Raw genomic sequence first — 27,382 nt, 5'->3', positions numbered from 1 at the left:
GATCGGAAGAGAGATAAGGGACGCTAGCGGAGGGGGGAGGTAAAAGCCCATGGATCCTCAGGATTTTTACATAGGGTCACCCCAAATTCACCTCAAATTCACCATCAGATCACATAGTATGTCCATGGCTACATCCTGCACCAAAAACACACACGCATCCACTGTTTCCTGGGGCTGCAATGGTGCAAAAATGTGGTTACAAAGCACGGATCCACATGGGTCCTCAGGAATTTTACATTGGGTCACCCCAAATTCACCATCAGATCACATGTCTGTGGCTACAGCATGAACCACAAAAACCATACATCCGCTGTCGCGCTCAGAATATTTTTTTTTCTTGTTTTCCTCCTCTAAAAACTAGGTGCGTCTTATGGAGCGAAAAATATGGTAATACATTTTCACCTGCTTTTCACTCCCCTCCCCCTTTCTGGTAGTTACAACTATGCGCAGGACCTGGGCTAGGCAACCTAAGGCCCGTGGGCCACAAGCGGCCCGCAGGGTCGTTTAACCAGCCCCCGAGCCGCCCCCGAACCGAGCCACCTGCTCACTGAGTCCCCACGCACTGTGCTAAATTGGCACAGCGCAGCATGGGGACTTGCTTCCGCAGCGCTGAAAATCGCATCTGCGCGTGGGGACCGAAAATCACATCTACACAGTTGCCGGAAATTGCAGTGTGTGTGTGTGTGTGTGAGCTCACACGCATGCGCAATCCAGCCCACAGAGGGATCTCTGCTGGAGTGGACTGGCCTAGGTGAGGTAAACCTTGCTAACCCCTGCTCAGGACTATTGGTATTTGAGCACTGATATTAAAGACACTTCTAGAAATAGCACAAATTTAACACCCATTCCTGTGCTATTTGATTTCTGGAAAAGATCCATCTGTTGCCTTGTTAACCTGGAAAAATGTGGGTGCAAAGGTGACTGAGAGCAGCCGACAGGACCATATAACACCAGTCCTAAAGGATCTACATTGGCTCCCAGTATGTTTCCTAGCCCAATTCAAAGTGTTGGTGCTGACTTTTAAAGCCCTAAATGGCCTCAGCCCAGTAGACCTAAAGGAGCGTCTCCACCCCCATCATTCTGCCTGGACATTGAGGTCCAGCTCCGAGGGTCTTCTGGTGGTTCCCTCCCTGCAATAAGTGACATTACAGGGTCTTCTCAGTGGTGGCGCCCGCCCTGTGGAACGCCCTCCCATCAGATGCCAAGGAGATAAGTCATTATACAACCTTCAGAAGACGTCTGAACAAAGCCCTGTAAAGTGAAGTTTTTTATCTTTGATGTTTTTATTTCTTTTGGAAGCAGCCCAGAGTGGCTTTGGAAACCCATTCAGATGGGCGGGATATAAATAATAAAATTATTGTTGTTGTTATTATTGGGACACACTTTGGGTGGACACACACCATTTCCCACATATTGTTTACACAGTACGTTTGTTACTGTCAGGGAACTGACATCGGAGCCAGAGGCGGAGGGAAGGCTCTCAAATGATGCTGGAGAGGGACCCAGCAGGGAGAGAGGCAGCTCAACAGATGGGGAAGCAAATCAGCGCAACACCAGGGATAAAGGGGGGCAGATGGGGGAATCGGAGAGAGGGCTCCAGGACTCTTCGCTGGACACCAGCAGGGAGAGCCCGGGTCCTCCGCTACCCACACCCTCCCTGCGCAGAAGACTTCCGCGCAGGGAGAGTAGGAGGAGTCTTGGCGTCAAACAACTTTTATGCTGGAAAAGGTTTAAGAAACGCCCACTGACGGATTCTGCTAGCGACTGAGGCAGCCACGAAGTGAAGGGCTGTCCAGACAGGAAAGGTTTAATAAGCCAACTTAGCCAGGAGTGGCAGTAACTTACACACGAGCAACCCATATTCATTACAAAATAAAGAAATTCCTTCCAGTAGCACCTTAAAGACCAACTAAGTTAGTTCTTGGTATGAGCTTTCGTGTGCATGCACACTTCTTCAGATACACTGAAACAGAAGTTGCCAGATCCTTCTATATAGAGAGAAGGTGGGGAGGGGTATTACTCAGAAGGGTGGTGGGAATGGGAGATTGGCAGATAGCTGAGATGAGCCTGTTGACGACTCTTAACGACTGCAATAGGTCTTACAGGAAAAGGCAAGACCTATAAGACCTATTGCAGTCGTTAAGAGTCGTCAACAGGGTCATCTCAGCTATCTGCCAATCTCCCATTCACATCTCCCCACCTTCTCACTATATAGAAGGATCTGGCAACTTCTGTTTCAGTGTACCTGAAGAAGTGTGCATGCACACGAAAGCTCATACCAAGAACTAACTTAGTTGGTCTTTAAGGTGCTACTGGAAGGAATTTTTTTTATTATGGAAGATGGAGTTAGACAACCACTAGATGGTGCCATGGTCCGCATCCATCTTTGCTTTAAGTAGAGCAATTGCTGTGGCAGGGTGAGGCAACAGTTTCCTCTGCTGGCAGTTAAAGGAATATCGCTCCATGCACCTTAGCACGGCTTGCTTAACCAATGAACTCAGAAAAACAAACCATACGGAACCCCAAGCAATTGGGTAATGTTTCTGGGGGAACTGTTCACAGCGGGCACACAAGAATTATAGGTGAGAAGAGAAGCCAGGGAGCTAAAATGCCTTCTCAGTATTTGTAATGAGCCAATCAACCTCCTTCCTTTTTAAAGAGTTGTTTTTCTTCAATCCTAAAATAATTTGTTGTTGTTGTTGTTGTTTAGTGGTTTAGTCGTGTCCGCCTCTTCGTGACCCCCTGGACCAGAGCACGCCAGGCACTCCTGTCTTCCACTGCCTCCCGCAGTTTGGTCAAACTCATGTTCATAGCTTCAAGAACACTGTCCCACCATCTCGTCCTCTGTCCTCCCCTTCTCCTTGTGCCCTCCATCTTTCCCAACACCAGGGTCTTTTCCAGGGAGTCTTCTCTTCTCATGAGGTGGCCAAAGTCTTGGACCCTCAGCTTCATGATCTGTCCTTCCAGTGAGCACTCAGGGCTGATTTCCTTCAGAATGGAGAGGTTGGATCTTCTTGCAGTCCATGGGACTTTCAAGAGTCTCCTCCAGCACCAGAATTCAAAAGCATCCATTCTTTGGCAATCAGCCTTCTTTATGGTCCAGCTCTCACTTCCATACATCACTACTGTGAAAACCATAGCTTGAACTATACGGACCTTTGTTGGCAAAGTGATGTCTCTGCATTAATGATCACAAAGACCTTCTCTCTGGAAGAAGAAATCTTTCTCAGCAAAAGGGCCACATTTCCTTCTCTGAAACCTTCCAGGGGCCTCATGCCCATACCTTTCAACATTTCTCCGATTAAAATAGGGATGTCCCATTCCATAATGATAATTTTCATATTTATACCAAGCCCATCTGACTGGGTTGCCCCAGCCACTCCGGGTAACTAGCAACATATATAAAAACATAATTAAACATTAAAACACTTCCCTATTCAGGGCTGCCTTCAGATGGCTCGGGGGTCGGATAACTCCATACCCTCCAACACTTCTCTGATGAAAATAGGGATGTCACATAAAGGAGGGAGAAAGGTTGTTTTCTGCTGCTCCAGACAAGCGTACACGGAGCAATGGATCCAAACTACAAGAAAGAAGATTCCACCTAAACATTAGGAAGAACTTCCTGACAGTAAGAGCTGTTCGACAGTGGAATTTGCTGCCCAGGAGTGTGGTGGAGTCTCCTACTTTGGAGGTCTTTAAGCAGAGGCTTGACAACCATATGTCAGGAGTGCTCTGATGGTGTTTCCTGCTTGGCAGGGGGTTGGACTCGATGGCCCATGTGGTCTCTTCCAACTCTATGATTCTATGATTCTATGATCCTAAGGAAAAGTAGGACATTCCAGGACCAAATCAGAATTTGGAATGGCTCTTCTAAATCAGGGACTGTGCCTGGAAAATAGCAATGGGAAGGGCCAGCGGGAAACGCGGGCAGAGCAATGAATTATTATTATTATTATTATTAATAATAATAATAATAATAATAATAATTTTTATACCCTGCCCATCTGGCTGGGTTTCCCCAGCCACTCTGGGCAGCTCCCAACAAAATTAAAAGCACAACAGAACATCACACATTAAAAACATCCCTAAAAACATCCCTAAAAACATCCCTAAACAGGGATGCCATCTTCTAAAAACCAGAATCAGCAGTTCTCAACCTGTGGGTCCCCAGATGTTGTTTTACTACAACTCCCATCATCCCTGAGCTAGCTAGGGATGATGGGAATTGTAGTCCAACAACATCTGGAGACCCACAGGTTGAGAACTGCTGAACCAGATAGTTGTTTATTTCCTTGACATCTGATGGGATGGAATTCCAACCTTGTACACTGGGTTTGCTTCTAAACACATGTTCCTCTCCACCCTTCAGTTAAAAAATCAAGAGTCATGATGGGGGGGGGGGTCAAGGGTGTATTTAAGTTAGGGAACAAAACTCGAGGAGGGTCAATGGGGGTGTGGCCTGAGAAGGGGGTGTGGCCTGGAGGGGGTTGCATTGGAGACACAGTTTGCATTCAGATGTGGGGACTATGGTGTTAGTTTTCCCCATTTATAATGCTAGCCCTTCTGTCCCGTTTCCTAACACCCCTTTAATAATAATAATAATAATAATAATAATAATAATAATAATAATAATAATAATAATAATAATAATAATTTATTATTTATACCCTGCCCATCTGGCTGAGTTTCCCCAGCCACTCTGGGCGGCTCCCAATCAAGTGTTAAAAACAATACATTAAAAACTTCCCTAAACAGGGCTGCCTTCAGATGTCTTTTAAAGAGAAGATAGCTGCTTATTTCCTTCACATCTAAAGGAGGGCGTTCCACAGGGCGGGCGCCACTACCAAGAAAGCCCTCTGCCTGGTTCCCTGTAACCTCACTTCTCGCAATGAGGGAACCGCCAGAAGGCTGAACGATGGGAGTGGAGACACTCCTTCAAGTATACAGGACCGAGGCTGTTTAGGGCTTTAAAGGTCCACACCAACACTTTGAATTGTGCTTGGAAACGTATTGGGAGCCAATGCAGATCTCTCAGAACCGGTGTTATGTGGTCCCAGCAGCCACTCCCAGTCACCAGTCTAGTTGCTGCATTCTGGATTAATTGCAGTTTCCAAGTCACCTTCAAAGGTAGCCCCACGTAGAGCGCGTTGCAGTAGTCCAAGCGGGAGATAACCAGAGCATGCACCACTCTGGTAATATAGTCTGCGGGCAGGCAGGGTCTCATTCTGCATACCAGAGGGAGCTGGTAGACAGCTGCCCTGGACACAGAACTGACCTGTGCCTCCATGGACAGCTGTGAGTCCAAAATGACTCCCAGGCTGCGCATCTGGTCCTTCAGGGGCACAGTTACCCCATTCAGGACCAGGAAATCCCCCACACCCACCCGCCCCCTGTCCCCCAAAAACAGTCCTTCTGTCTTGTCAGGATTCAACCTCAATCTGTTAGCCACCATCCATCCTCCAACTGCCTTTCATACCATATTACCTGTTGCACGAAGGAACATTGGCTTTGGGACTGGATATATCAGCATGTTGTTGTTACATGAAAATGATGGCAAAGGGATGGGTTTCCTGCTGCAGCCAGTCCCCCTTCGTAAAGGACTCAGAAGCCCACTACGTTCTGCTCGATTCTCTCAGTCAGAGTAGAAAAATAAAGAAGCAACAAGCAGGAATATAAAGAGCAAAGTGGGCTGGTAAACCTGTGATCGTTTATTTGTCGCAACAAAGATTCAGAAGGGCAGAGAACCCTGAACAACGGGTGTTCAGCCTTTTTAAAGGTTCACATTTTCCAGCTAAGAAATCCCTCCCCACAAACGTAAGGAGATCAATGTGGTGTGTAAGGTTCCCCCTCTCGCCATTTTGTCATCACAGCATCCCAGTGAAGCAGATAAGCAAGAGGTAGATTCAGGTAGGTAGCCGTGTTGGTCTGATGCAGTTGAAATAAATTAAAAAATTAAAAGTTGTCCAGTAGCACCATAGAGACCATCTAATTTTGCTCTGGGTATAAGCTTTCGTGTGCAAGCACACTTCTTCAGATACCATTTTTAAATTTTATTTATTTATTGAGAGAGAGGGGGGGGCAAGTTCAGCAGCTCTCAAAAGTTTCAGGCAAGAAACATTCCTATCCCTATATCTCTATCCTGCCAGTAACTCTCCAGTAACTCTATGATTACCTAATGGGTGCCAGTCAAGAAAACCTTTCTTTCTTTCTTTCTTTCTTTCTTTCTTTCTTTCTTTCTTTCTTTCTTTCTTTCTTTCTTTCTTTCTTTCTTTCTTTCTTTCTTTCTTTCTTTCTTCCTCTCTCTCTCTCTCTCTCTCTCTCTCTCTCTCTCTCTCTCTCTCTCTCGTAGCTGACATGGTCAAAGCAGAAAAGAATACCACTGCACCTTATTCCAGAGATTATTGAGTTGGAGACTCACCTCTGGAAATCTGCAAACCAAAAACATGCAGATTTAGAGTTCCCACCCAGGCCCACTTTAAATATCTATATCATCTCGCTGGGCAGACCCATGGTGTAGTTACGTGTGGGTTTGTTTTTTAATGCTGAAGGAAACATTCTAATGAGCTAGACTGATTCATAAGCAGTTTATTGCAGAACAATTGCATTTAATTCATACTGAGATCATATTGCATGCAGGCAATATCTGGAGAGTTATGCATGATTTCTCGACGTGGAATGTGTGTAATCCCAAAGAAGCTGCTTTTCCTGGGATGGGTCCACAGCAGCGATGGCGCCAAGACTTGAAACTGGGGTTGGGGCTTGAATTATGAACTTGGCTATTTCCCCAGTAAGTCCATGAAGAGCAGAACCCAATTCTCCACTGGAGTTCAGGCCCGGCTCACCTTGGTGGACAAATCTAAATCCTATTATTATTATTAACCTGCCCTTCATTCTAAGACGAATTAAAACATCTTAGATGTCAAATTAAATTAACATCTTAAATCAAAACACACCGTAACATAGAAACATAATTAAAACATAACATTGAAACTGTCTAAAACAACTTACCATCATAAAAATAATGGGGGTCAAAATTCAGGGTAAAGAGATGAGTCTTCATTATTTGCTGTCTAGAGAAGGTGTCAGACATACCTTTGTGGGAAGGAGTTTCACAACTTAGGGGCTGTCATAGAGAATGCCCTCTCCTAAAACACCACCATCCCAATACAGTGGAACCTCGGGTTGCGAACGTGATCTGTGCGGAGGGCACGTTCACAACCTGCAGCGTTCACAACCTGCAGCACCGCGTCTGCGCATGCATGGGTTGCGATTCGGCACTTCCGCACATGCGCAAAGCGTGATTTAGTGTTTCTGCGCATGTGCGAGTGCCGGAACCCGGAATTCCAGTACTTCCGGGTTTGGCGCAGTGCGCAACCCGAAAACGCACAACCTGAAGCGTCTGTAACCCGAGGTATGACTGTACTCTGAGGGTGGAGAAACTGCCAAGAGGGCTACATCTGCTGATCTCATCACCCAAGAGGGTCTACAGTGGTACCTCGGGTTACATACGCTTCAGGTTAAGAACTTTGCTTCAGGATGAGAACAGAAATCGTGCTCTGGCGGCAGAGCGGCAGCTGGAGGCCCCATTAGCTAAAGTGTTGCTTCAGGTTAAGAACAGTTTCAGGTCAAGAATGGACCTCCAGAACGAATTAAGTACGTAACCAGAGGTACCACTGTATAGGGAAGGATATTCCTTGCAGATATTTGGGACCTGAGTAATTTAGGTCTTTAAGCACTGAGATTAACACTTTGAATTATCCTCCCGGTAGAGGTGATGGTGTCATTGGCCTTGGTCCAGAAGCTATAGCTGCAGGTTCCACAACCTGCTCCAATGAAAACAGCAAAGGAATGACTAAGGATGCAACTTGTGCAAATTCTGAAGACTTCCCATTGGCCACTGTGAGAACAGGATGCTGGACAAAATGGGCCATTGGCCTGATCCAGCAACTTCTTCTTTTGTTCTTATATATAGACACGCACCAGTGCTTCAAAAGTTCATTTTAGAAAGCAATTAGTTCCTGTTCCTGTTCGCCCTCTTCAAAAAGTTCAAGTCCGTCCCCTTCAAAAAGGAATTCTAGTTAATTTCATGGTTCAATTTACAATTCCTTCACCTGGTTCTTGGCATTTCCCCTCAGCCTTCAGAATTTTAGAAAGCCGCTTCCGACTTAGAAAAAGGAGGTGGGGTTGCGGGCTTCACTCTCCCACCATGCGCGCTGGGGCTGGCTCTCAGCCTCCGCGCGATTGAGGGAATCACCCATCGCGCCACCCCTGGCCAGCCAATCGGTTTTCGTTCCTGGACCTTTTTTTTAAAAAAAAAGAAAAAAAAAGATATTTATTAGGGGTTTGAAAGTTACAGAAAAAGAAAAAAGAACAATAGAAAATTAAACAAAACAAAACAATACCTTACAATACATCAAAAAATATAAAATAATAAAGAAAAAATATATAAAGAAAAAACAAAAAAACAATACAATAAAACAACGAGAAAAGAAAAAAACCCCAAAAACATTTAAAGACACATCCAACCTTTCCATGTCTTTACCTTTCATATACTTGTTTCATCAACCTCCTCACACCTCCCTTTTTTGTATTCTAGTTCAATTTGCTATTTCAGAAAGTCCTTTCCATCTTTCTCAATTTTCGTGCTAAAATTTATCTTAACCTTAAATTTTCCACTTTGGTCCATTAACAATCTATTTTTACTTAATTCTTTATAACATTTCTGCTAAAGCCATATAACTTCGTTCCAGCATCCTTCTAACATTCATTAATTTTGCAATATTTCTGTAAATATACTTTAAATTTCTTCCAATCTTCTTCCACCGACTCTTCTCCATGGTCTCAGATTCTGCCAGTCATTTCCGCCAATTCCATGTAGTCCATGCTATGGACCTTGGTTGGTCGCCGTTGAGGGGCCTGGTAGGAATTTTTTCCACTTGGCAAATTGGCACTGGCCATTTGGTTTTTCGCCTACCTCGTAGCAATTGTCACAACTTCCTTGGTATTGGCGGTTAGGCATTGGTATTGTTCTGTAGATGGAAGAGGGGAGGAAGCGCCATCACCTGCCCCGCGTATTGAAGAGTAGTCCATTAAAGGACTCCGGGGGGCGTGGCCCTGTCTGAAGCCTATGGAGGTGAGGGCCTAAGGCACACCCCCAAGCGGTGACCCAGGGGGAGTTCCTAGTTGATGTGCATCATCAGGACTCCCCCTACTGGTGGTTAACCCTTCCCTGACTTCAAGTGGATGGGCTGAAGCCGGATAGTCAGTTAGGACCAATGCCTAAGCCAATACCGCTCATTACCTGTAACCAATAAAGTTGTGGACATATTTAGCCCATTAATCTTAAATATCTGTGTCATGTGTCTTTATTTCCACTGGGGGGAGGAGGGAACTCACCACGCAAGCTGTTTTGCTAAAGTATAATACATACCCAAGACCACATTTTTAAAGCACTGTGGTACCACTTTACACAGCCGTGGCTCCCCCCAAAGAATTCTGGGAGCTGTAGTTTTGTAGGCATGCTGCTGAGGGTTATTAGGAGGCCCCCTGCTCATAGCTGTCAATTTTTCCCTTTTCTTGCGAGGAATCCTATTCAGAATAAGGGAATTTCCCTTAAAAAAGGGAAACGTTGACAACTATGCCCCTGCTTCTGCTTCACAGAGCTACAGTTCCAAGAGTTCCCTTTGACAAGGGCTTCATCATAAAACTGCCCTGAGAACTGTAGCTCTGTAAGGGGAATAATAACTCTCAGCACCCTTAATAAACTACAGCTCCCAGAATCCTTGGAAGGAAGTCATGGCTGCTTGAAGCTGGATTCCTCAAGCTTGGCCCGCCAGATGTTATTGGCCTACAACTCCCATGATCCCTAGCTAGCAGGACCAGTGGTCAGGGATGATGGGAATTGTAGTCTCAAAACATCTGGAGGGCTGAGGTTGAGGAATCCTGGTTTAAAATATCAGCACAGTGCTTTAAATGTGTGGTCTGAATGTGATTTAGCAGCACACACACACACACACACACACAAAACACGAATATAAGCATTTTTTAAAAAAGTTATTTCCCCAAGCAATTGTGATATTTAAGCTTAAACAACACCATTGCTTTTCAGATTGGTAAAAATGCAATGATCAAAGTCGGACACCCCAACATATAGAATGTATTGAATTAAAACTATAGTTGAATCGCATTAAAAACAACCTGCAAAGGGAGCTGAATAAAAGTTCAGTTCACATGAAAATTATAGGAACTACTTTCACGTATAACTGGGTCCCAGATCAGATCTGGTGGGCACACACCCCTAAAGTAACTAAGACACCATTAGCTTGGCAGGGTAAGGAAGACTTAATTTGATTTTGCACCAAATGATGATGTCAATTATTTTCCAACAACAATAATGAATGATATGACTTTGAGGCTCGTGACTTTGAAAAGCCTGACCTCCCAATGGGGGATAGGCCAGATGTTTGCATATTCATTTGCCCCAGAGGGTTGCAAATATATTATGTAAAGAAGTCAGATAAAGCAGATCGGGTCAGGTGACTCAAGATAATGAGACCTCCAAGGCACCCTAATCTGCATCCCTCAGCGATTAATTGCCAGGAGCCGAGACTCCAGATCTCCTATAAAAGCCCTCTCCTTCTGATTGCACTCCATCAAGTCGCCTTCTCTGATTTCTGCTGCAGTTCAACTGAACTAGGTAAGTCATTGACTTCTGGGGAAACTGATTCTGCTGCTGGGCTCAAACTCCTTGCCATAGAACAGCCTTTCTCAACCTGTGGGTCCCCAGATGTTGTGGAACTACAACTCCCATCACCCCAGCTAGCAAGGCCAGAGCTCAGGGATGATGGGAGCTGTAGTCCAACAGCATCTGAGACCCACAGGTTGAGAACCACTGCCATATAACAAGGGTGGGGGAAGGAAAGGATCTGGTGCCTTTCAGATGTTGCTGGACTTCAGCTCCCATGAGCCACTGCCAATGGTCAGGGGGGGTGGGAGTTGGAGTCCAGCAACATCTGGAGGTCATCAGGTTACGTGGGGCCAATCCAGAATTTGGTTCTGCTTCTGAATACCAGTTGCTGGAAACTGCAGGGGGAAAGAGGGTTCTGGTACCTAGGTGCTGCTTGTGGGATTCTGACAGGCATCTGGGTAGCCAGTGCTGGAATAGATGGCCCATTGGTCCAATGCGTCAGGACTCTTTTGAAGTTCTTCTGGAACCTCCAGGCCATTGGCAGTCTATCTAGATTCCTAGGCTTTGGGGGTCAGTTGGTCACTGTGTGGATGGTGGACTAGATGGGCCATTGACCAAGCAAGGCTATTCTAATGTCCTTAAATTCCCTGTGTTATTCTACAGCAAGGGGTGTGTGTGTGTGTGGAATCTGTGGACCTTCAGATGCTGCTAGACACCAACTCCCATCAGCCCTGGCCAACAAGGGATGATGGGAATTGGAGTCTAGGAACAGCTGGAGTCTGACAACCGTTGGAAGCCACCAGCTCATTCAGGGCCAAGCAAGGCATTCCCTATGTTGTTCTACAAGCAGGGAGCATAGAAGCAAGGACTTGCAAATGTTGCTGGCCTTCAAATCCCATCAGCTCTAGCCAACATGTCCAACGGTCAGTGGTGTCAGGAGTTGGATTTCAGCAACTTTTGGAGACCTGCAGGTTCTGTGTCTCTACTATAGAACTACATGACTGTTTGGCAAATTTGATTTGCCAGATCTCTGCTGGAGATGCGTCCATAGCAACTCCCAAGCTTCAACTTCACAGGTGCACTCAGTCGCAATCTTTATCCCACCATGGACAACAATGAAGTAGTTCATTTAGGATAGCCTTTCTCAACCGGTGGGTCCCCAGATGTTGTTGAACTACAACTCCCATCACCCCTAGCTAGCAAGGCCAGAGCTCAGGGATGATGGGAGTGGTAGTCCAACAACATCTGGGGACCCACAGGTTGAGAAAGGCTGATTTAGGAGGACATGAGGATGGGCCAAGGAGACTGGTGGAAGACCAGAGTAGGAGGTGAAGTTCAGGGTGGTTCTGAAAACCTGTTATTGAGAACGGGCACTTTAGCCTTATAGCCCGTCTCACCCCAAATAATGAGAAGAATAATCCATGCTGGTGGAAAGTTGTGGAAGAATCTTCCATTGGTCTTTCCGAAAGAAGCAGCTAGAGAGGGGTTGGAAGGCGTGGGATAAATTGATTGGCGTTTGAAGAATATCCCACAGACAAGAGGAACATTTAATTTCCATTTGACGAAACGTGTTGCTACTGTTATGGCTTTGCAATTATTTCCTCAAAGCTCGTGAAGCTTTGCAACTTGGGAGTGCTAGAGAGCATCTGCTTTGCATGCGGAGGGTCTTGGGTTCAAGTCCCAGCATCAACTGGGAAAGACTATTGGTTTGAAATTCCAGGGAGCTTCTGCCAATCTTCATAGACAGTCCAGAGCAAGACGGACCAAGGCTCTGACTCAGTATAAGACAGCTTCTGAGGGCTCCTTTATTTTTTATTTCACAAGAGTTGAATACCACTGAATTGTAAATAAAACCTCCAAAGGGGGGTCTACAAAGGGGTTCATTAATAACAATAACAATAACAATAACAATAATAATAATATAATAATAATAATAATAATTTTTTATTTATACCCTGCCCTTTCCGGTTCAAAAATTGGGTTCAGGGCGGCTAACAACAAATTTAAAACACTTTAAAACAATTATAAAAGCAGCATAAAATACAGTATAAAAACATGAATAACAATAAAATTCAAAAATCAATTAGATAATCCCCAGGGCTATCAGGCAGAACTGATCCTACTTGAGCCAGCGAGGAGACCAGGGGAGAATTAGCTGTGGGGTCTCAGAGCGGGTGATCTTCATAAAAGGGGAGGGGGAGGGAAGAGAAGGGAAATAAAAGATCAGGCTGAATTCAAATGAAAGGCCAGGTGGAATAGCTCTGTCTTACAGGCCCAACGGAAGGAGGTTAAATCCTGAAGGGCCCTTGTCTCATGGGACAGAGCATTCCACCAGGTTGGAGCCATCACTGAGAAGGCCCTGATGAGACATAATAAAAATCCCACAAGGTTTAGCGATGGCCACCAAATTGGGTGGCTTTAAAAGAGGATTAGAGCAATTCATGGAGGGTCAGGGCATCCGTGACTGACCCCTACATCCACCGTCAGAGGCAGCAAGCTCCTGAATACCTCTTGCTTGCAACCACAGGAGGAGTTGCTGTTGGGCTTCCATTGGGCTATGTGAGCTTCCCAGTGGGTCATCTAATTGGCCATTATGAGAAGAACAGGCAGTAGGACTAGATGGACTCCTTTCAACCTGATCTGGTAGGGATCTCCCTACGTTCTTAACAAAATTCAGATTTCCTCCTTCTCTCTTTCAAAGCGTTGCCTAAGCCCTTCCAGGATGTCCGGCCAGGAACAGCAACAGAAGAAGCACTCCAGTGTGCCCCCTGTGGTCCACCACCCACCACCCCAGCAGAAGCCGCCAGGCTGTTGCACGGAGACCCATCACGTTGCCAAGCCCCCCAGTTGCGGAAAGCCCAAGCCGGACCAGCACCACCACCAGCAGCAGGAGGAACAGAAGCCCAAGCCCAAGAGCTGCCACTAATGGAGACCTCCTCAGGGGCTGCAGGACCAAAGATCCAGTCATTCCTTGCTTGCTTGCCACATCAGCCACCTGCTTACCTATCAGGAATCCTGGCACCTGCTTCCTAAGCTCCTTGCTTCTTTTGCTCTCCCTCTCCCTGGCCTCACTGCTGGCCGCAATAGCTAGGCTCTGCCTCCACCGCCAGAAGCAGTTTGTCTCTGAATAATAACCAGCTGCTGGGAATTGCAAGCAGGGAGAGTTGCCATTGCGCTCAAGCCTTGCCGGTCAACACGATGCTGGACAAAATTACTATACCCGGCAGGGGCCATTCTTATTCCCCATCTCTGTATAAGATGCGAGCAGCCTCAGGTTGCAAATCCAGCTTGGTTTGGATTTTAAAGCCGTCGCTTCCTTACTGAAACACGATTCTCCCGCAAAATCTGCGCTGCTCTGTATTTTGCCATGTGTACATTGGAGGAAAACTGTGCCTAACATGTGAGAATAGCATATAAATATGTGTGGCATTAGGGGAAATTGTGAAAAATATTTATACTGGGTAAGAAGATGCATGGGTGGCGCTGTGGGTTAAACCACAGAGCCTAGGACTTGCCGATCAGAAGGTCGGTGGTTCGAATCCCCGCGACGGGGTGAGCTGCCATTGCTCGGTCCCTGCTCCTGCCAACCTAGCAGTTCGAAAGCACGTCAAAGTGCAAGTAGATAAATAGGTACCACTCTGGCGGGAAGGTAAACGGCGTTTCCGTGCGCTGCTCTGGTTCGCCAGAAGCAGCTTAGCAATGCTGGCCACATGACCCGGAAGCTGTACACCGGATCTCTCGGCCAATAAAGCGAGATGAGCGCCGCAACCCCAGAGTCGGCCACGACTGGACCTAATGGTCAGGGGTCCCTTTACCTTTACCTTTAAGAAGATGCATGGAAAAATGGCATACTCATTGAGCATCCCTAGTTGCTGTAGCAACAGGAAGTGGAGAGACTGAGAGACTGGTCTGTCCTTGTCCCAGACCCACTTACTTTGGAAAGTTAGCACAGTGGGACTGACTCTTGAGTAGTCATGCGCAAGACCGCCCTCTTCTCCAACAGTAGCTGGGAAGCCTTTGTGATCGAAGAAGCTCACCCTGATAAGACCCCTTCAGACCTTGCCACGCAGCTCACTTCTCTGATGATATCTCCGGGATCCAGTAATCTTAGTCCCACCTGCAAGGCATTCTGTGCTCCACCTTGTAAGCGATTCCTTTTGTATGACATCTGCCTGATGGGCCATTTTATTTATTTGCCCCCCACCCTCGCCTCCCGCTTTGGCTGAAATAAAACATTTGCAATTCATTCAGATGTTGTGATCATTGGTTTTTTCTGGAGCCTGTTAAGAGATGGTCAGGGGTGTTTTGGTGAAGAAGTAGAAGAGATGTGGGGGACAACGGCCCCAGGTGTGTGATGGGGAATGAGACCCTCCAGTTCTCTGTGCCTGGTCCTTGGAATGGTCCCCAATGAACCCATTTTTCAGATACGCCCCTTGGCCTTGCTGTGCACCAACTCCTTGAGTATTTCTGCCTGGCTGGGGTGTGCCCCTGAAGATGAAGCATGCCTCTTGATGGCTTGGAGGGAGGACAGAGACTGGGATATATGAAGCTACCCTATAGTACCAAGGAAAAACATGAGAGTTGTTGCTCTGCCCACATTTGCCCCTGGTCCTCATGACTACTGGGATGTGGCCTTCAGAAGGTTGGCCAGAAAGAAATGTGGCCTCCAGGTTCTGCCTCACTGTCATAGACTGGCCTGTTTGGGTTACATGGTTGGAGTGGTTTTCTCATAAGGACCTGATGGGCACATGGGGGGGGGGGAAACATATGTTTATGGCAGTTTTGTTGAAGGATGAAAAGATCTATTTCCATCCTTAGTGGGCTGTTTGGGGGGTCCACCCTCCCCAAGAATTCCCACCTTTTTTATGCACTTGTGGAACTTCATATGCCTCATGGATGGTGCCATTCAGTGGTGACCATAAGCATGATGACTATGTTCTACCTCACTTTTGGAGGGTAGTATGAATCATTCCCAGAGCTACGGTTCCCAGGCTGGTTTAGCAATCGATCCAGGGGGACTCTGGGAATTATAGCTCTGCGAGGGCAACAGGAATCTCCTTAGAACGCTCAGATCAAGGGCAGCCAAACCTGAAACCTTGGAGAGCTACTGCCAGTTAGTGTAGGCAATATTAACCCAAATGGACCAATGGCCTGACTTAATATAAGGCGATGTCCTATGATCCTGTGCTACAAGGAAGGTTCATAGATGAGTGGTGAAACATCTGCTTAACATACAGATTGTCCCAGTTCCAATCTCAGCCTAGAGGGCTGTTGCCAACCAGTGTAGACAATACTGAAGTAGATGGGCCATGGGTCTGATTCGGTATAAGGGGGCTTCCTTTGCAGCTACACATTGTAAGCTGCCCTTTCCCCCACTTTAAAATAAATAATTTGCTTGAGACGGGACATGCGAAGAAACAGGTTTTATTGATGCACACAGATTTGTAACAGAAGCGACCCATCACCAGCAAATCGTCAGCCAAACCCTACCCAAACATTCAGAAGAGGCAAGGAACGGTTGGTCTTTTTCTTGAACAGAACAAGAGATCTGCCAGCAGCAAAATCATTATGTCAAGTCCGACAACCATCAGGCAGGGCTTCTCAAACTTTTTGGCCCTGTGGCCCACTTCAGAGGGTTGAAAATGAGACCCACCAGTCACAAAATGGCAGCGCAGGGGTGGAGCTGGTCACCAAATGGTGGCAGATGGAAGTGGAGTTTGGCATGACCAGCTGGCAATTCAAAACATGACACTGGATGGACATCTAATCACTCTTGGCTAGTTGATTTGCCACAAGGATTGCCTTGTGTCCAGGATACTATGCTTTCCTCCTGGCTCAGAAGGTCTACTGGGACTCAGCCTTCACATATAAGACATCACTGGCTGATGCAAAAGCGCCAAGGAAGAGGCAGCCAATTGGGTCCCTTCTAAATATTGTGGACTCCAACTCCCATCGACCCCAGCCAGCATCTGGCATGGTCAGGGATGGTGGGAGATGTAGTTCATAACATCATTGGCTACCCCTGCTTTGAGTGCAGAAGGCTTTTATTTTAAATTTTCAGTTCCCACCCACCCCAAGTATTTTGTACTCATCTCCTATCATGTCTCCTCCTCTTCTTTCACCCTTAAATTATACCCCACCAAATTGCCAGTTTAATTCATCCCTCTTCCTTTTACATTCAGTTCTTCTGCCTATAACAGTTTCCCTCTCTTATGTTTCTTCTTTTATGTTCCCAGTTTATCACCATCACCTTCACCATCATTTTAAAAACATTAACCTTTAACCTGCCTAATTTCTTTCAAAAGCTCCTGTTGCATTTTTGCCTCCCTTTCCCTGGGCTTCTCGGTCTCCTGACCTCCATTCCATGCCACGTGGAGAAGTTTCTGGTACCGCCATTGGTTAAATGAAAGGTCTATAGCGCCACTAAGCAGAGAGAATGAGTTGTGACCCCAAGCCCTACCTGAAAGTGGTCTGATGCCACTGATGGTTCCTGGGCCACCGTTTAAGAAGCACTGCCGTAAGGGATCAGGCCCTTTCAGAGTAGACAGTCATCAACAAGATCATGAAACCAGACATTGAACAGTTGAAATATTGAACCCATCACCAGCACAGAATATCAAAGAAATCACCCTGAGGTCAGTTCACCACACTGGTTTCTATTATGACAGCAGTTATGGGATAAAATAGCTGTACACTGATCTTTCTGTGGGGAGGAGGTGTTGGTAGCAGAGATGATATTTGGCGTATCCTTATTCACTGCTCACCCACAGACTTTATAGCAGAGAAAGTGGCAAAATAAGCATATTAGAATTTGGGTTGCACCCAGCTAAATCCTACTCATAATAGACCCATTGAAATCAGTGGGTATAACTTGACCACACCCAGTTAATTCAGTGGGCTTACTCTGAGTAGGACTTAGCTGGAAAGAACCTTATGAATCCAGAGTTTTTCAAGAAAACCTGAGCTGAAAGAATCTGCTGAAACTTGGCCTCTACCCCACCACAAATTCACCCACCCTCAATCCGGAATAATTCTGAACACACCCATTGCTGTTTTAAAAGGTGTGTAGGGTTGCCATACGTCCTCTTTTTCCAGGACACGTCCTCTTTTTCATGGCTGTGTAAAATGAGTGTCACCATCGCGATCCATAGTTGAAAGCAGAAGTCGGCAAATGTGTCCTCTTTTTTGCTCTTCAAAATATGGCAACCCTAATTAGGAGTTCATGGACTGGACACTTTAGAAGAGATGGGAACCACTTGAGACAAATGGCTCTTGGCCAGATCAGCATGCTATGAGACAAAGATTATCATTTGATTGCTTAATTTGGGGTGCTTGCCAAATCTTCCCCATTCAAATTTCTCCCTGGGTTTTGTCGGTTGGACAGTACAATCCTATACCTCAAGCCCAAGATCCCTATCTCCACACAGGCCAAGTTTGATAGGTGTGATGGGCTGCCCACCTGCCAATCATCTGACATCATGATGATCACAATGACATGGAAAGGATGTCAGGGCTGTGACACTTCCCAAGCCACAACAACTGGCTGGTAGTTGGTGTTGGAGAAGCAGCGCCTTCAATGCCCCTTGACTCTGAGGTTTAACATTCGAGGCCCCTCACTTGATGTCATATAGGGCACCAGGTGTAGAACAGGGAGTCATGGCTTGGCTGAGATGAGGAGCCCTAGAGCAGAGGTTCTCAACCTGTGGATCCCCCCAGGTGTTGTTGGACTACAACTCCCATCATCCCTGAGCTCTGGCCTTGCTAGCTAGGGGTGATGGGAGTTGTAGTTCAACAACATCTGGGGACCCACAGGTTGAGAAAGGCTGCCCTAGAGCACCTGGTTAGGCATGTAGGCTGGAGGTTGCCCTCCCCTCTGGTCCCATTGAGTTCAAGGGGAGGTTACTCCCAGGAATCTGGGCATAGGATCGCAGTGCGGATAACTTCAAGTTGTCATGGAGCCTTGCAACTTTAGTTAGCAACATTAGTTTTAGTTTTCTGCTATGTTGCTTTGACTGTACATTTTATATTTGACTTTCTTAAGATGGTTCAATTTATGTTTTATTGATTTAATATGCTGTAAACCGCTTTGAGATTTCTCATGAAAAATATAAAGCGGTATAGAAATTAATTAAATAAACAAACCAACATGCTTGTGCTTCAGTTTAGCTCCTTTGTCAGGCTAAAGGCAATGCCCATAAATACAAAGAAGTTCTTCTTACAGGTCATTGATAAATTCAGGAGCACCTGAGCATTGAACGCAATAGACAAGAGAAAGAGGAATCCTGATGCAATTACAGTGGTGCCTCGCAAGACGAAATTAATTCGTTCCGCAAGTTTTTTCTTCTTGCGAGTTTTTCATCTTGCGAAGCACGGTTTCCCATAGGAATGCATTGAAAATCAATGCGCGCCTTCCCCTCTGTCCCCGGACCTGTTTTAAAGCAAGGGAAGGGGCAGCGGGGAGAATCGCTTCTCCCTGTTGCCGCCCCTTGCTTCAAAAGGGGTCTGGGGTGTGGGGGCAAGCTTCGTTTTGCGAAGCAAGCCCATAGGGAAATTCGTCTTGCGAAGCAACTCGAAAACGAAAAAACCTTTCGTCTTGCGAGTTTTTCGTCTCGCGAGGCGTTCGTCTTGCGGGGCACCACTGTATATGATCTCGTTCTTTTAAAAAAAGCACCAGGAAGCTATCAATGAACAGGTGTGCTCCTGGGGCACATCAACAGCCTTTAGGGAGGGAGTGGAGGCACAAACTGAGGCAACCGTGTACTGCTTGCAAAATTCGGTTTTGAGATTCTCCACATTAAGACGGGAGGCAAGCGATGGCAGACCAAACCCGGGGAATAATACTGAAATGGAATGGGGTTGGGTTGGGGAGAGAGAGACATGCGAACCTTAGTAGCCTTCGTAAAAGAGATCTAGGCTGTCGCAAGGACATGGCCGCCCACACTGAGAGCAGGACGGGTAACCACAGGGTGGATACCCGCAGGGGATTTGAGGATACTGGTAGCTTGGTTGCAGACAGATCCCTGGCCTGGGGTACACACATTGAGGGGCACATGGATAGCCACAGATGGGTCGGCATGGAGACAAGCATGGGTTTCTGTAGATAGGATAGCATGGAGAGACGCACTGCGGTCTCACACAGATCGGGCCGCAAGGGCCACACTGAGGCTGGTACGGATACCCACAGATGGGGCGGCACGGAGGGAGACACTGAGGCAAGCAGGGACGCCTGCAGAGTGGATAGCATGGAGAGACGCACTGCGGTCCGCCGTAGATGGGAACGCATTTAGAAGGGGATATTCCGCAGGACTGAGGTCCGCAGATGGACTTGCAGGGGGTCAGACACCGAGGGTGGCAGGACTTCGCGCAGGGGTCGAAATATTTAGAAGGCGGGATGTGGATGGACTGGGCGTGGGATGGCTGGACGCAGTAAGGAGCCTTGGTAGGTAGGCATTCTGGGCTCTGCTTGATCAGGACAGTGGTGCCAGTGTCCAGCAAGATGGGGCCAGAGACATCGATGAGTTCTGGATACGAGTGAAGGAATTCCATCTTTCTTTACTGGGTGGTTGTGGTACAAAGAACCTGAAAGGAAGAAGGAGCTCAGTTTTAGAGACCAACGGAAACGTCCTGTATATAGCCAGTAGTAGATAGGTAGCCGTGTTGGTCTGCCATAGTCAAAATAAAAAATTCCTTCCAGTAGCACCTTAAAGACCAACTAAGTTAGTTCTTGGTATGAGCTTTCGTGTGCATGCACACTTCTTCTGAAGAAGTGTGCATGCACACGAAAGCTCATACCAAGAACTAACTTAGTTGGTCTTTAAGGTGCTACTGGAAGGAATTTTTTATTCTGTATATAGCCAGATACTGACGCAATGATTTGCAAATCAAACAATCACTCATTTTGTGGTGTAGTTCTACTTTTCTCCAAAGACATGCCCTATGGAAAGAGACTCCTAGGAAAGTCTCTGAAGAGTTGCAGCCTTTTAGCGCAATCCCATAAATGCCTCCTTGGAAGTTATCCAACTGTACTTATTTGCAGGCGAACGAATATTTGGATTACAGCCTTTTTTAAAAAAAAAAAATATATTTTTTAATTGAATTTATTTACAACATAAATACATAGCAAAGAAGAGCAACAAAATCAACCCCTCCCAAACACCACACACAAATAAAACAAAAAAACAGAACAAAACAAAGAACAGCAAACAAAAGAATACTGAACAATATATGTATAGCCTATTTCCATTCTTCTTTTCTTCCATTTGACTTCCTGCATCCTTTACACAAATTTCTTTTTCATTTCTAGCAATCTGTCTCTTTCATGGTTTATCATTACTCCTTTTTTAATACTTAAAAACCTAAGTATCACAATTTCCGCCCTCCCTTCCCAGCAGGTGGGCAGGGTTTGCGACACCGGCTGGGCTTACCTGCCCTGTGCCTCCCACCTGGGTTAGACTGTCTATCGTCCCGCCCCTGGCCTGGGAGGACAATGGAGGGCCGGCGGGGGTGGGGGGTGGGGGTGGAGGCTGCCCCCTTCGGCCAAACCTCACTTTTGTTTCTTTGCTTCCAGGTCATCTTGCAAATCATCTTGCAGAAGTTAATCAAAACAAGTCCAAGTATTAATTTGGGGACACTGCTTTTTAAGGTATTCTCAACATTTCCCCCATTCTTTTTGAAATTTTAGCTTGGATTGACCCATAATTGCCTCTGTTAGTCTGGCCAGCTTGATATATTCCAGTAAATTATCCTGCCATTCTTTTTTTGTTGGTGTCATTCCCCCCCCCCCCAATTTTTGGCAATTAGTGTTCTCGCAGCCCCTGTAGCCTTTGCTTTTGGCCCAGTATCAATGAGTTGGTAATTTTCCTATTTTCCTATTCTTCCTCTATCTCCTTAATTGATGCAGGGAGCCCACATGGTTCTAGATGCTGCTGGACTCCTTTGGCACAAGTGATTATCAGCAATGCTGAGAGGTGGAACCCAACAACCTCTGGGGGAAACCACATCAGCTATCCTCGTTGTAGATCTTAAATTAACATACGTAAGAACATATGAAGAATCCTCGTGGATCAGGCCAATAGCCCATCTAGCCGAGCATCCTGTCCTCACAGTGACCCACCAGATGCCTGTGAGAAATCTCCAAGGAGGACCCAAACACCAAAGCCCTCTTCCCTCTTGCAGATTCCAGCAACTGGTCACTGTAGTCCACCTTAGGCCTATTAGTAGCAGGTTGGTACACAACAGTGTTATTTAGGAGGAAATTGAAAAACTTGCCTGTTTGCTGAGACTTCTGTCCCCGGCAACCCTGAAATTATTAGTTTGAGAGTATATGCTTGCTTTTAGGAGTTTTATACTCTTTTTAGAAGGCTATCTTTCAATTGTATTACTGCTGATATATTGGCTGCCCTGACAGTGGCGTAGCGTGGGTTGTCAGCACCCGGGGCAAGGCAAGTAATTTGCGCCCCCTAACCCGTGGATTTGCGCCCCCTAACCCTAACCCCCAGATGTTGCTCCTGGTGTGGCCGGCCCACCCTGCACCCCCCACCCTACGCCACTGTGCTCTGGGCTCCTTTGTAGGAAGGCGCAAGGTATAATCTAAGAAGGAATCACCACCACTGCCATCATTGAAACCAAGATTTACATATGAAAAGTCCTAATCCCTGCACATCTTGAACGAAGACAAATTAGACAATCTGCATGGCCTGTTAACTCAGTGATAACCATCTGGGCAGATGGGTTTGTGTCACATACAGAACAGGTATATCATTCCCATCCCCTGGACATGTTTTCTACCTCTTTTTGAAATCAGAACCAGTGAAGGCGCTGAAGGTCCTGCGTGAGTGCCTGGAGGCGGTTGGAGGATGGAGGCGGCTAACAGATTGAGGTTGAATCCTGACAAGACAGAAGTACTGTTTTGGGGGGACAGGAGGTGGGCGGGTGTGGAGGACTCCCTGGTCCTGAATTGGGTAACTGTGCCCCTGAAGGACCAGGTGCACAGCCTGGGAGTCATTTTGGACTCACAGCTATCCATGGAGGTGCAGGTCAATTCTGTGTCCAATTCTGTGTTTACCAGCTCCATCTGGTATGCAGGCTGAGACCCTATCTGCCTGTGGACTGTCTCGCCAGAGTGGTGCATGCTCTAGTTATCTCCCACTTGGACTACTGCAATACACTCTATGTGGGGCTACCTTTGAAGGTGACCTGGAAACTACAACTAATCCAGAATGCGGCAGCTAGACTGGTGACTGGGAGCGGCCGCCGAGACCACATAACACTGGTCTTGAAAGACCTACATTGGCTCCCAATATGTTTCCAAGCACAATTCAAAGTGTTGGTGCTGACCTTTAAACCCCTAAATGGCCTCGGTCCAGTATACCTGAAGGAGCGTCTCCATCCCCATTGTTCAGCCCGGACACTGAGGTCCAGCTCCGAGGGCCTTCTGGTGGATCCCTCCCTGCAAGAAGTTAGGTTACAGGGAAGCAGGCAGGGGGCCTTCTCAGTGGTGGTGCCTGCCCTGTGGAATGCCCTCCCTTCAGATGTGAAGGAAATAAGCAGCTATCTTATCTTTAAAAGACATCTGAAGGCAGCCTTCTTTAGGGACGTTTTTAATATTTAATGCTGTATTGTTTTTAGCACTCGATTGGGAGCTGCCCAGAGTGGCTGGGGAAAGTCAGCCAGATGGGCAGGGTATAAATAAATTATTATTATTATTATTATTATTATTATTATTATTATTATTATTACTATTATTTCTGGGGTCACCCAGAATTGGAACGGCACTGAGCTTTGTGTATGTTACATTGGCACACGCACCCTGCCCCTGCTATCCACGATGCCCCTGGCCAGGCCCATAGCATGCACCCCCCCCCCAGGATCCCAAAGCCAAAGGCTGTGGAAGGTGACTAGAGACCACCCCGAACCCAATCATAACTCAAGATGTCTGTTCATAATTCTTAAAATTATTTTGCCTGCCGAAACTAAATGCCAAGCGAAACCACTCTGGAAAGCCTATTATCATAACCCAACTGTATGGAGTAGGCAGAAAAGGAGATTCCCAAACAGAGGTAAACTAGCATAATATGGCTCCACCAAATGAATAGTCTCAATTATGGATCTTCTCAATCTTGCACCCACCCCGTGCGCAGTCACAATGATGGGCATTGCTGCTCACCAAGTAATAAATCTCCCCATTATTCCCCCATGTCGCAAAACATTTAGCACATAGGCAGAGGAGGGAGGACAGAGTATAGGAAGCTGCCTTGAAATGAATTGGCCCATTGGCCCTTCTAGCTGAGTCTTCTCTACACTGACCGGCAACAGCGTGCCAGGATTTCAGAAGGGGAATCTTCTCCAGCCCTTCAGCAAGGTTGGTGAGAGTGTGGGGCTGATAATGCCAAGGTTGCAGGTTTGATTCCCGTAAGGGATAGCTTCGTATTCCTGCATCGCAAGGGATTAGACTAGATCAAGGTTTCTGAAACTTGGGTCTCCAGCTGTTTTTGGACTACAACTCCCATCATCCCTAGTTAGCAGGACCATTGGTCAGGGAAGACGGAAACTGTATAATAATAATAATAATAATAATAATAATAATAATAATAATAATTTATTTGTACCCCATCCATCTGGCTGGGTTTCCCCAGACACTCTGGGCGGCTTCCATAAATACCAAAAATCGCACTGTCCTATCTATTCTGAATGCCAATAAGGGTTTGATGATGATGATGATGATGAACTCTCACACAAATCTAATTACAGAGCTGAATTAATTCAGTCGATTCAATTGCCTCTGCAGAAGGGGGCTGATGGGAGTCCTGATCTAATGATATCTAGAGGTCCAAAGGATTATCTGCCTAGAAACAAAGGAATCTGCCTTCGACTGAGTCCCTTGGTCCATATAGCTTAGAATTGTCTCCAATGACGACCAGTGGCTCCCCTGAGTTTCTGGCAGGGGGCAATTGTCAGCCCAACACAGAGATGCAATTGGGGGTTGAACTTCTACATGCCAAGCAGACGTTCTGCCACCAAGCTATGACCCTTCCCTGCTAAAGTTGTTGAAATGTTACTTACCCTCTGCTCCTTCTAGAATAGATGACTTAACAGTCCAGCAGGTTGATAACAACTGGGAAAGGAGACCTTATATACTGCTTCCAAGCCTTGCAGTGATGGCACGTTACGTGGAAAAATAATAGTGTCCTACCCGGTAGTGTTTCCTGCAATTTCCCCCCTCTAACTTGTCATTAAAAAGAATCTTCCTTTCAATGCTGTTGGCTGCTGGCAAATTAGGGAACACATTCCTTCGGTCCTGAAGTGGGAAGAAGAAAAAAACAACAACAGTTTATCTCGTCGACTTATTAATCCGCTATTATGTTTACTCAACCTGTCTCACGAAAACTCGACATTCTGGAATTTGTGGAAAGGAGAGCTTTCCCTTCTGTTCTGTGACATTTACCACAAATGTTATAGTGGTCCGGTCCTGAATGTGGGATGTGAGCACGCCTGAGGTATTTTGATGTAGCTCAGTGATTCGCACGCAGAACGTCCTAGATTCAGTCTCTGGCATTGCCAGGTAGGGTTGATAGTGCCTTGTCTGAAACACCTGCCAGTCAGTGTAGGCATCATTTAGCTTCATGGACAAAGGGTCTGTTTGCATCTAAGGCAGCTTCCTATATTGCAGCCTAGGGATGGGCTGAGCAGCTAATTCTGTTCCCTTTCAGTCTTGCTGGCATCACATCATAGATCCATCCTGTTGCATGGAATACCATTTCAGTCCATTGTACACTCTTTACGCAGACACTTTTTATGTTCGGACTTTTCGATTCATTCACCTGTAAAAGAAGCATTCTGTAAGCACCGTTACAGAAAAGCATAGCTGTTTGTGCTGCCTTAAGTCTACAGGATCTATGATGCAGTACAACTATAAGCAATCCGGTAAGACTACAGAACTAATGTTGCAGTGCGACTATGAGCTAGACACTCATATGCTGAAAGAATCATTTCAGACCTTTAGCTGAAGGGAGCAATAGATAATACTGAACTAAGGGCAGCACGGAACCAAGAGCTCAAAATTCAAATGAATTCCCTTATGGTGTTTCTTTTTCTTTTAAAAACATTTTTCTATGCTTGTCACACATTGATATCTAATATATTCATAACAATTCATATGCTGATAGAAGAAGTCTTCAAGAAAATTCTCTAGCAATTTAGTGCATCCCCCCCCAATATATATATATTTTTCTATGCAATTTTACCTAACGTACACCTTTTTGGCAAAGCGATTTCCCCTATTATAATGGATTTTGGGTGCAATTTTCACAAGTGTATGCATTCATATGCACACTTTGCTGTAGGGTATGTTCTAGTACACTTTACTTGCCTGGAGAATTTTGCTATATTGTTTTGCAAAGAGCAACTTAGGCGGAGGTGCCAATAGATCAGAACTGAATTTCTTCCCCGTCCCCAGCAGGGATTGAACCTGGAACCTTCTGTCACGGAGCTACAGATCTTCCCTTGCCCCTGATCATGGCCAACTTTAAAATATAGCTGCCATTTTTTTAATATTCCCCTAAAATGCTCCTTGGGAACAACTTATTTGAGGTATGGAAACTGAGTGCATTCTACTCTTAATTGTGTGGTCTCTGTCCATTGTCTAGCATTTGCATGCCTAATGAATTGCACGTTATTAGCTTTTTAGCTTCACATCTCATGCCCAACTCGCTGTCTTATGCTCTAGGCAGTGAGCCTAACTTCAAAACCTCGTTGCAAAATGTCTGCGCAGACCCTCCAAGTGCCCCTGTTTTCCAGGGACAGTTCCGGGTTTACAGAAGCCATCCCGGTTTCTGATTTAATCCTAGAATGTCCCTATTTTCCTTAGGACATCCTTGTTTTCATTGGAGGGTATGCTTTGTAGTCTATCTGTTCAAGCGCATCCCATCGTTCAGCTAACCAGCATGCCGCAAAAAGTATCTTTTAGTGTATGTTAATTGTAGTTTCCTTAGAACGTTCTGATTGCTAGGTTAATACCCTGCCTTTGGGGACAGGGTGGTTAAAAAAAGAGATAACCCAGGAAATTAAAGTCCTATTTCAACATAGGGAACGAACCTTTCAAGCCTAATTTTCACAAAGAGCAGAAGATGTGGGGAAACCTGTCTGCGGTTTGCACCACTTACAGTGGCAGGTGGTGGTGCGTTATCTAAGGACATTAGAGGAGCCTTGAAGCTGGAGGGCCTTAGTCGTATCGTTCTGTGTCCACAACAGGCTTCTCCAACCTGGTGCCCTCTGGATGCTTGGGGCTGCAACTCCCCTCGGCCCAAGGTTCAGAAAAGGGCAACCAAAATGATGGAGGCGGTGGAATGGCTCCCCGGTGAGGAAAGGTTATTTAGAGGCTATTTAGTTCAGGGAAAATGTGAGTAAGAGAGAGAAGCTGATCTTCCTCTCCCATAATAGTAGAACCCAATGAAACTGAATGTTGGAAGTGGGAAAGGTAATAATAATAATAATAATAATAATAATAATAATAATAATAATAATAATAATAATAATTTATTTATACCCCGCCCATCTGGCTGGGTTTCCCTAGCCACTTTGGACGGCTTTCAACAGAATCTTAAAATACAATAGTCTATTAAACATAAACATAAACAGGGCTGCCTTCAGATGTTTTCTAAAAGTCAGATGTTAATTTCCTTGACATCTGGTGGG

General features: G+C 46.0%; 1 long non-coding RNA gene across 1 annotated transcript; it reads right to left on the bottom strand.

The window, feature by feature from the left end:
- Positions 1 to 19,346: 19,346 nt before the first annotated feature.
- On the bottom strand, positions 19,347 to 25,561 carry LOC310694371. Its single transcript, XR_014519631.1, has 2 exons — positions 24,752 to 25,561; positions 19,347 to 20,269 (listed from the first exon to the last, which is right to left on the bottom strand). It is a non-coding gene; the product is annotated as an uncharacterized lncRNA (long non-coding RNA).
- Between the last annotated feature and the right edge of the window lie 1,821 nt (positions 25,562 to 27,382).

Source organism: Podarcis liolepis (genome assembly GCF_965112155.1).
Source record: "Podarcis liolepis genome assembly, chromosome: 15".
NCBI classification, from domain to species: Eukaryota; Metazoa; Chordata; class Lepidosauria; order Squamata; family Lacertidae; genus Podarcis; species Podarcis liolepis.
This window is presented reverse-complemented; position numbering and strand designations above follow the sequence as displayed.